The sequence below is a fragment of the Ochotona princeps genome, chromosome 15 (genome assembly GCF_030435755.1).
Source record: "Ochotona princeps isolate mOchPri1 chromosome 15, mOchPri1.hap1, whole genome shotgun sequence".
NCBI classification, from domain to species: Eukaryota; Metazoa; Chordata; class Mammalia; order Lagomorpha; family Ochotonidae; genus Ochotona; species Ochotona princeps.
The window spans coordinates 46,357,874-46,368,262 of NC_080846.1; the positions used below are offsets into that span (position 1 = coordinate 46,357,874).

Below are 10,389 nucleotides of genomic sequence, written 5' to 3' on the forward strand. Positions count from 1 at the left end.
TAGAAGAGGGCCATCCTGGATACCAGGGACACTACCTGTCTTTTGTTATGATTATTTCTAAAAGTGTTCCATGTTTCATTGCAACCTTTTCCATCTTTCTATTAAGAGCAGTTAAAATTTCTTGCCACCCAAATGACTCCAATAAAAGAAAAGGCAATTTTAGTCAAAGTATTTTCTAAAGTACATGATCATTGGATTTCAAAAACCAACATGTTTATTTTTTATTTTTTATTTTCAAGTATTTAGAATTGCTAGTCTGTTCATTTGCTTGTATTTCACATATAATTATCTAAAATGCTTCTGCTATATGGAGGTTTTCTTTTTTTTAGTATTGTGTGGCTTTTGAGGGATAAAGGTGCTCTCTCATAAGCAATAAAAGTTGCAGTGGCAAAATTGGTTTCATCAGCTTTGCTGGACCATTCCACAGTTACCTCCCCATGTTACAGTGGGAGAGCACAAGGTGATATTTCAGCTTTACTCGTTTGTGTTGCCATCATGTTGGATTTATGAAAGGCCACTGAAATTTATCACCCTTCTCTGTTATTCCAAACCATAATTTTCTAGTCTCATAGCTTGTCTGTGAGCATTCTGATAAAATGAGCAGCTTGCTGAACTTTTGCAGCATGAATTTGTTCAAAATCTTAAATTGTATATTGCTGTGACCCAAGCAGAGGATGAGAAAACTGGTCATTCAACTTGTTTATTGAGGGCAATATTGCAAGCCATTTTGCATAGAGCTTTAATCATAATTGCCCTTAATATGCTATGCTCTTCATTGCCTATCCACTAACGTCTACCTGCCTTGGTCTTGTATTTAGGTACCCTTGTACTTGTGTGAGAGTGTGTGTGTATGTATGCATGTATGGTGCTTTATTTTCCACAGAGTAATATATGCTAAGATCAGTAGGGCTTGGGTTGATATCTGCATATGTGTGGAACGGAATGAAGTAGACCTCTGAGAAGTCTGATTTGCCTTGATGTGGAAAGGGAAATGGGGAAGAGACATTGTAAACAGAGATGGTTCTGGCCTAGAACGTGGGGAGATCAAGTAGCTCTCATTGGGTTTACTTCCAGGCAGGGGACACCTGAGCTTGGAGGGATTTCTGTACCGTGTCTTCCCACAGAACATCCAGTGTCTACTAGGCCCAAGCAGGAACCCCAGGTACAGGCAAGCCTGATCCAGCCATTACCCTTTTCAACAACTCTGCATGTTCTGTGTCTGAGGGATAGAGGGGGCTGTTACCCCAGTACTGTGGCTGCCTCCCTGTGCATGTCCCCACTGTAATGATGGAGCTGGCAAATGGAGCCCAGAGCCCAAATCTGATTCTGGATATCAGCAGCTGTATCTTTGGATTTCTCCACTGTGCCAGCTCTGTCTCTTCTTGTTTAGGATCTTGGTTTGTGGGCTGTTATGAGTAAACCCACCTTGGCATGCCCCAGTTGCCTCCTGCTCCTTCTCAGGTCCCTCACTGCTCCAATCCTCAGTGCCTTCTCTAGGGCCTTGGTGTGGTCCCAGTTCCTCAGTTTTATCGAGTGTCTGTCCCTGGAACTGCTGTTGCCATCTGGGCAGAGGCCACTTAGAAGCCCTCATCCAAACCCCGTATTCTTACAGGACTTCCACTTGAAATTTCTGATGAACTTTATGGCATGTAGGCCCTGAATCCCTCCCCGAAATATCTCTCCCCTAGCCAAGAAGTAAATTCATCATCCCCAGAACATCTTGTGTTTTCTGCCTTTCTTCTTTGCACCTCATACTTCCAAATGAAATCCACAGGTTTGAAACCTTTCCTGTGGTTTTTGCCTACATGCATCACTAACAAGTTTGTGTGTCTTAGTTTGGGGTGTGCAAGACAGATGTTCTGCTTGATCTGCCTCCATTAACTAGAGGACTTTAATTATGGAAAGTCTTCAGTAAACATCCTTCAGGATAGATAGGATTTAGTTGAGGATTATGTGAGAAAGTGGAAATGTAACCCTAGATTGGTAAGTTAGGGCATGGTGTTCAAATATGGGAAAAGCAATGCAAGTGACTTGGAGTAGAAAGATATGGTTTCAATGTTACATAGGTTGCTTTACTAGTAGGCTTTTGAGAGCCCTGAGTAGGCTGTTACAGTGCAGTAAGCTAATGTGACTCTCATTGTGGTGGTAGTGAGCCTCATATTTTCCGTTCTTTTGACCACAGAATTCTGTGCAATGAAATAGTGACAAACCAGAATTTTTAGTTAACTCATTTTGGGGAAATAGAAATTGGGATAATATTCTTCCTTTCTGTGATACCCATGCTTATCAAAAATACCTGTATAATTAAAATTATATTTATTTTTTCATCAAATATTATTGACAGCTCATAAGAAAAGGAAAAAGAGTATTTTCTGGCTTGCATCATTCTTTTGGATATTTTATGTCTCTGTGTTTGTAAGCTTCCAAAATTTGTAAATTTAGTTTGTGCCTTGCTAAAAGATAAGTGTAGATTTAGAAAATTCCTGTTGATAGTAATGCAACTTAGAATAATGAAGATAGCAGCCAAGAGCATTATCCTCGTCAAACCTCTTGGAAGAGAGATGCAAATGCCTTTGTGTGTTAATAGCAATTTTCCTGTAGGTTGCCCACCATTCAAACTATTTATGCAAATCTCCATAAACACAAGCTTTATTGAATGATTCACTGAATCTAAAATCAACAATTAGGATTCCCCTCCCCCATGATTGATTTATTTGTTCCACAACGTCTTTGTGTGGACACACAGATTTAAAAAAAAATTAGGTCATTGTGTGTTCAGATTTCTTCTCTTTAAGTGAGGTCTGTTATCATCAGCAATCATTTATCAGGGCTGTAAATGCATGTACAGTAGATAGGATTGAATTTCAGAGCAAGAGGAAGGAAAGGATCTTTGAAATTGAAGTTAAACCTATGATTTTTTATGAACTTTGGGGTGCCTAATTAAGCAATTAGTAACAAGCAGGAGTTTCCAAATGTCAAGTGTATAATTATGAAATAAACAGGAGCTGGTCTTTCCAATACATTTCTATGTTTTGCTCTGTTACCTCTCCAGGGACTCCCAACAAAGTCTTCTGCTGAAGAGTTTAAGATCAGGATGGATCTCCACAGCTAATTGGCAGAAATCATGTCTTCTGGGAGATCACGACTAAATGTCTAGGGTAAGAGCTGAGTTTTAACCTGGTAAAATGTATCCATGAGTATTGATTTTTCTCTCTCAAACTATGTATCATCTAAAAACACAATTTTATTCCTTTTTATGTTTTCGTTTGGCCTCCTTTAGTCTCTCTTAACATTGAACTTACCACAAGCCAGTTAGAATTCAAAATAGTTAATTTTTTAACATTGAAAGTGAATTAAATTTGGAATGCAGTAAAGAATAAGGGAATATGTGATAAGTCAAACATGCTGACATTTAATTGTGCATAAAATCTTCTGTATTAATCAAGACTGTTAATAGAAAATGAATTATCTGTTTAATTAGAAAATATTGTAAAGGTGTTAGGCATAAGGGATCTCATTTTGTGAACTCCTCACTACCACTTCGCCATTTACCCCTGGTGTTTCTGTACACAGAGTCGGTGCTAGACAAATTCTCATTGGTTTTAGCAGTCAAATGTTAGATATATTTATGCTAGGAAGATTGATAGGAATGAAAAAAAAACGCAAAATCAAAACCTCTTATCTCTTTCCCTCGAAAGTTTGAAAAGTTTTTGAGAAGGCAGGGTATGCACACATTAGAAATAAAGATCAGTTTTTTTTATTAAAATGTTTATCATTTAATACATATATAAGACATGAATATATTCTACTTATAAACATTATGCACAGGTGTCTTGGTTTTTTTGCAAGTTGATAAACAGAGTTAGACTTATCTAATTCTTTTTGTTTCACTCCCTTCCTATCAATATGGCTTATTTCAATGACTAACTTATTTATCAATGGATATATGTGTCAGCTTCACTAGAGAAAAACACCAGGTTACAGTGTTCCACTCTGTTGGTTTATTTCAAATGAGCAAGGTGAGAGACAGCAGCACAGGGTGCTGGCAGATACCTAGCTCCTGGCCCTGTCTTGGCTGTCTTCTCAAGATCTAACGACTGTTAGAGAGTGAGATCCATTTGAGTTCCAGGCAGAGGGACTAAGGGTGCGGAGGATGCAGCTGTTCCTTGGGAGTGCTTCCCAGGTGTTACACACGAGACAGACAGAAAGAAAAGAAAAAAGGTATCTGGCTGTGTGACAATCCAGTAAACACCAGAGTGTTTCTTAAGGAAGGAGAGAAGACATTGGGAGGAAAACTGGCAGTATCTGCCATAGATTATTACTAATTTTTGATATGACAATGCCAAAAGAAACATTCATGAAAGTGGATAAATGTCAGTACATGCCACATAGGGGTGTCTCAATGACTTACCAGAAAATCCTTGAGGAGGACTGTAGATAAAAGTAAATTCATGGGGCTCAGTGCCGCAGCCCAGCATCTAAAGTCCTCACCTTGCACACACCAGGATTCCAAATGGGCACAGTTCTAATCCTGGCAGCCCCACTTCCCATCCAGCTCTCTGCGTGTGGCCTGGGAAAGCAGTTGAAGATGGCCTAAGGATTTGGGACCCTGCACCCACATGGGAGACCTGGAAGAGGCTCCTGGCTTCGGATTGGTTCAGCTCCAGCCGTTGCGGCCCCTTGGGGAGTGAATCATGGGATGGAAGATCTTCCTGTCTATCTCTCCTCCTCTCTGTATATCTGACTTTCCAATAAAAATAAATATTTTTTTAAAAAGTAAATTCATGGTAGTTACTAGAATGGATGTAGAGGTGATAGAAGAAAGTCTGAATTTATTGCAAATGGAAGGATTGACTCATGTTATATATGAATTGGGTAAAGGTTGTGCACCCATTCCTTTAGCTACACATTGAACAGCTGTGAATTGAACACCTACTGTGTGCTGAATACTGGTCGTGCAGAAATGGAACTGATAACCCCTGCCCTTTGATAAGCATGTTAGTGTACTGTCGGAACTGGCAGTGAGGGGAATTAGGACTGGATAGGGAGAAAAGTGCCAGATTACAAAGAACTCGGATTCCTGGTTGAAGAGATTCAAACCAGTCTTGCTGCCAGCAGGTCTGAAAACTTTGATCAGAAAATGATCTGGGGCCCGGCGGCATGGCCTAGCGGCTAAAAGTCCTCGTCTTGAAAGCCCCGGGATCCCATATGGGCACCGGTTCTAATCCTGGCAGCTCCACTTCCCATCCAGCTCCCTGCTTGTGGCCTGGGAAAGCAGTTGAGGATGGCCCAAAGCTTTGGGACACTGCACCCACGCGCGGTAGACCCGGAAGAGTTTCCAGGTTCCCGGCATCGGATCGGCGCGCACTGGCCCGTTGCGGCTCACTTGGGGAGTGAATCATCGGACGGAAGATCTTCCTCTCTGTCTTTCCTCCTCTGTGTATATCTGACTGTAATAAAAATGAATAAATCTTTAAAAAAAAAAAAAGAAAATGATCTGATTCTAGTGATGATTGAGGAAAGCAAATCAGATGCACATAGGTTAACTGGAGGAGGCCAAGAAAGCTTTGAAACCAAGTTGTCAGCTAAGGTTACTCAGTTTTCCATGTGAGTTGCTGGGGACCTGAATGAGAGAGGCAGCTGATTTCAGTCCTGGAACTGGATCTTGTTTTGGTTTTCTGCTGGCTGACTTCCCTCCATGTCTTTATGTCATACAAAGAGAGAGAGAGATTCAGAAAGACACATATACATACCTAGAAAGGGGGAGGAGCGTGTATTTGTGTTTCTTTTGTATGTGCACTAGCTTTATTGGATTAGGGACCCATCATTATGACTTTATTATCCTGTGTCACTTTCTCACAGCCTCATCTTCAAATATAGTTCTGAGATTTCAGTGTATGAACTTGGGGGAGATGTCAATATTCAGCCCATAACATTCCCCCAAGTCCCTGAAAGTGCAATGTTTTCATTTGCAGAATGGGGAAAGTTCTCTCTGCTTCCTTAAAGGATTGTCAGGAGGATTATTTGAGATGAGGTTTCTGAGCACCTGGCATGGTGTCAGGCATGTAAGAGGTGTGCAGTAGCTATCAGAAGGGGCAGATGGTACAAGCATTTCAATGGAAAAATTCTAAGAATTGAGGAATGGATATGGAAGAGCAGGGAGAGTGAGGGCACAGAGGTGAGGTTGAAGACCTGAGCTGGGGTGATGGGGAGGATGATGTCAAACGATGAAAGCAGGGTCTGGGAAGAAGCCAGTTTTTGAGGAGAGACTGATGAACTTGACTTTAGGCATGATGCATTTGGTGAGATGGCTGAATATACAAGTGGAAATTTCCAGCAGACAGTGGGTTTTATTTACAAGAGAGGGTATATGGCTGCTAATGACGGCTCCTGCGGGACACAAAATTGGGAGAGGCTTGAAATTCAGGAGGAAAGAAACAGCGCATTCAGATGATCCTGCACAGATCCAGTTAACAAAACTCTAGCCTGTGCAGCAGGAATTTAGTTTTATGAAGTTTTCTGGTTGACTGGATGAACAGACCAAGGCAAATGTTGAACTGATAGCTGAATTCTCTGGATCACTCGTTCAGTTCTGCACTTGCATATTGTAGACACAGGGAAACAGTTCAGGTTCCCAAGCCAAATAACCACCCCCCCTCGCCAAAGCAATTCACGTCTTGAGCATTTGGGTTGTGGGTTTTATGGGAAACGAGAAGTGGCTTTCTCAGTTGTAGGACAAAGTAGCTGGGAAATTTCTTAGCTAGGATATTGTCTCTAAACACAGCAGAGTCCTGGGCTGACTGAAAAGCCGTTAGCACTTCAGGATCCAATTAAAAGGGAATTATTTTTCCATTCTACAGCTAAGGAAATGGATCAACAAAGAGCCTGAATGAATGTTTTAAAACCTGACAGATGTATCACGGTAGACAAGGGAATGGGATTTAGAAGGCTCCCCCTTCCTGAGATGCTAAGATGCTAAGTTATTTTCTTCTTAGAGCAATCTGTCAGTTCTCTCAGCACTGAGGCTGTTGAAATCAACCTTTGGTAGATTCATGCCAGTAAATAAAAAATAGCACACCTTTATCCAGTTGCAGCAATGGGAAAGAGCAAGTACTTAGACATAATCGCGTTTACTATTAACTTTTCTGGCTCTGTCTTTTAGGCTCTATTTACACAATACTTCTTGCTCCTGCAAACAGAAGTAAAATAGCACTTTCTTCTATTCAGTTTGCAAGAACTTATACTATTCTACCAAAATGGTTCTTGCTAACAGCTCCAGTCTCTTTTCATCACCAAAAACATGGGACTTTTTTCTGCCCCTTTGTGAATTAATCTGCTATTAGTCACTATTTTATTAAGATTGCCATTCCATGGGCTTTCTTGGTTGCCTGGCACTTCACCGACTGTTTCTTCCTTTTTTTTTTTTCTTTGTTCATGGGACCTCCTCCTGTATCCCAGTTAAGTTCTGGTGTTTTATGCTTTTCTTTCTAATTCCCTATGTTCTTTCTCCTGGTTGCTCTAATCCATTCTCCTGTCAGATATCGTCAATAGAGCTGTTACTCCTGAATCTCCTCTTGGGCCCAGATTTTTCTCCCAAGCTTCAGATTTACCTATCAAACTGGGTAGCTTTACTTAGATAACCCATAAGCACCTCAAGATCAAAATATCAGAAACTAAGAAACTCTTTCTTCCTTGAGATCTTTCTCCTACCTCCCCATCTCTCATCTATGAAATTTGAAATCTGGGGAGCTGCCCTGGAGGCACAATAGATTAAACTGCTGCCTGGGATATTGTCATTCCAATATGAATGCCTGTTTAAGTCTTGGCTGCTCCATTTCCAGTCCATCCCCCTGCTAATATCTCTGGAAAGGCAGTGGAAGACATGCCACCCATGGAGATGGCCTGGCCGCCCATGGAGATGGCCCTGCTGCAGCCTTTGCAGCCATTTAGGAACTGAAATAGCAGTAGGCAGATCTATTTCTGTCCATCCCTGTTTGTAATATTTTCCAATAAAGAAATGTTAACACGCTGTATTAATCCCTTTCTCTATTAACACAATCAGCCCTGATCAGTAGTCAGTCATCTACTAGCTACTGCAAATGTTACTTGCATCTCTCAAATGTGGCATTTGGGAGAGATGAAAACAGCATGATTTGAAAGAAGGGAAAAGGGAATTAAGATCTCCGAATGTCAGATATATCAATTGTTTAAAAAATGATCATTCCTACTTTATCTTGTTTATCTGAGAATAATCCATACATTTATAAGGGAATTCAATGTTTTGGTGGTTTGAACACGACTAGCCCAACCTAGCTGTACACATCGTGATGTCACCTCTCCCTTCCCTGTACTTGGGATCACTCATCAGTTACAGCACTGGATTTCAGAAAGCCCAGAAGCAGTCCACATTCTTAATGCAGGAACTGAGCCAGTTGGTTTGTAGCAGAGTTTGTGACACCACTGAATCCCATCTCTCATCCATTCAGGAGTTGTTGCAGTTTGTGTTTCTTTTGTTTCTAGGGTCATTGCAGTAGGCAGTGATGTTCTGAGGAACTCCAGTGGTCATTTAACTAATATCTTATCCCCCACCATGTATCTGTAGATTATTATTCAGTAGGAAGCCCATTGATTTAATAGCACCTGTTTTCCTTTGTTGAATTTTAACCACCTATGAGATTATATGCTAGAGAGTTACTTTCTATTTATCCTTTTTTTCCCCACTAATCCAACACCATGCTGAGCCTGTGCTTGATAGAGTTCAGAGTCACTGCTTTGTGACAGGCTGGCAGAGAAGAGGGTTTTCTGCTTAGAGATAGGACCATTTGGACACCCACGAAGGGACAGTGTAGACATAGGATACAAAGTCCATCATGGAATTTGAGCCCTTGCACTTCCCAAGCTTTGATGTCAAGATAATGTGAGTTTCCTAACATTGATTACTAGTGTTTCTTAAGTGCTGCTCGGTTTTAACATCCAGTTGTTTATCCATGGTAATTTTTGAAGGTATGAAAAATGTTATTTCTGACTTGGCAGAGTCTCTGAGGCTCAAGAACCGTGTGCCAGATTGTGGGAGCAGCAGGAAACGTGCGAGTAGGAGAAAGGTGACTGTAGAGGGATGGGGAGAAGGTGGGAGGGACTGCAAAATAACAATGAAAGAATATGGAGAGACTGGGCTACTGTAACAACTTTAGCAAGAAAAGACATTGAGTTCATTAAGCGTAAGTGTCCTTTATATGATCTATTTCTGCTATGATCTGAGGTATTTAAAAAAATAGGAGTACTGTGACTCCTTTCTTGGAGTGACTTATCTCTCCAGGAAAAAAAATATGAGGGGTGCCTCCATCAACTTAAACCTGTGGGATTGGTGTCCCACTTTCTGATCTTAGGAATGCTGTGACAGCACTTGCATCCCAATACCTGTGCTCCATCTTAGCAAGCCCCTCTCTTTGTTTTCATGTTTCTGGGAATAGACACCGAAGATTATGTCTTAAATTGTTTTGTCCTCAGTCCTGTACATCATTCCAGGCACATGGAAGCCACTCAGCCACCACTGGATTGCTATTTTTCCTCTTGTGTTTTGGCTCTTAGATACCATCCTTCCCATTTGTACCGTTTAGCAAATTAAAACTTACCCCCTCCTGGCCTCACACCTGGATTATTCTTCTGTCTTCCATATTTTTTTTCCTTCTGTTAGACAAGTTTTTCTAGAACACTATGTTTCTCAAATCGTTTCTACTCAAGTATTTATGGATGTTCCCTGTTGTTCACGGTGACATTCCTATTCTTTTCTGCTTAGATTTTAAGGCCTTCTTAAGCTATGTATGTTAAAAAAAAGATTTTATTTTATTTTGAAAGGCAAAACGAGAGATCTGTCTTCCATGCACTGACTCACTCTCCTCATGCACAAATTGAGACTGGGCCAGGGGGAAACCAGGAGCCTGGAACTGCATCCAGTTGTCCCACATGATTGATAAGGATCCAAGAACTTGATGTACCTTCTGCTGGCACCCAGGGTGTGCATTTGCAGGAAGCTGGATTCTGACTGGAGTATCCAGGGCTCAAACCAGGCACTCCAATACAGAGTGCAGACATCCCAGTCAGTGGCTTATTGCACTGTGCCAAATGCCATCCGAAGACCTTCTTATGACACTGTGTGTTCATCGGTGTCCATCAATAGACTCAAAATAAACCCTTTCTTCTTGAAGGTCTAGCTTTTTCTTGATTGTCTAAAATCAACTACTGAGTATGGGGTCTCTTGGAGGAAGTTGGGTTAATATTCTTAAAACACAAGCCAAACAGTGTGAGGAGGATTAGAGGTTACTATAGAAAATAATAAAAAAAAAATCTAGCCTGTTATGAGTAGCCAGCCTTGAAGTTAAGGGTAGAGAC

The 10,389-nt window shown here is 41.0% G+C and overlaps 1 pseudogene; it reads right to left on the reverse strand.

The window, feature by feature from the left end:
- Window positions 1-1,064: 1,064 nt before the first annotated feature.
- Window positions 1,065-1,591, reverse strand: LOC131481998 (male-enhanced antigen 1-like; annotated as a pseudogene).
- Between the last annotated feature and the right edge of the window lie 8,798 nt (window positions 1,592-10,389).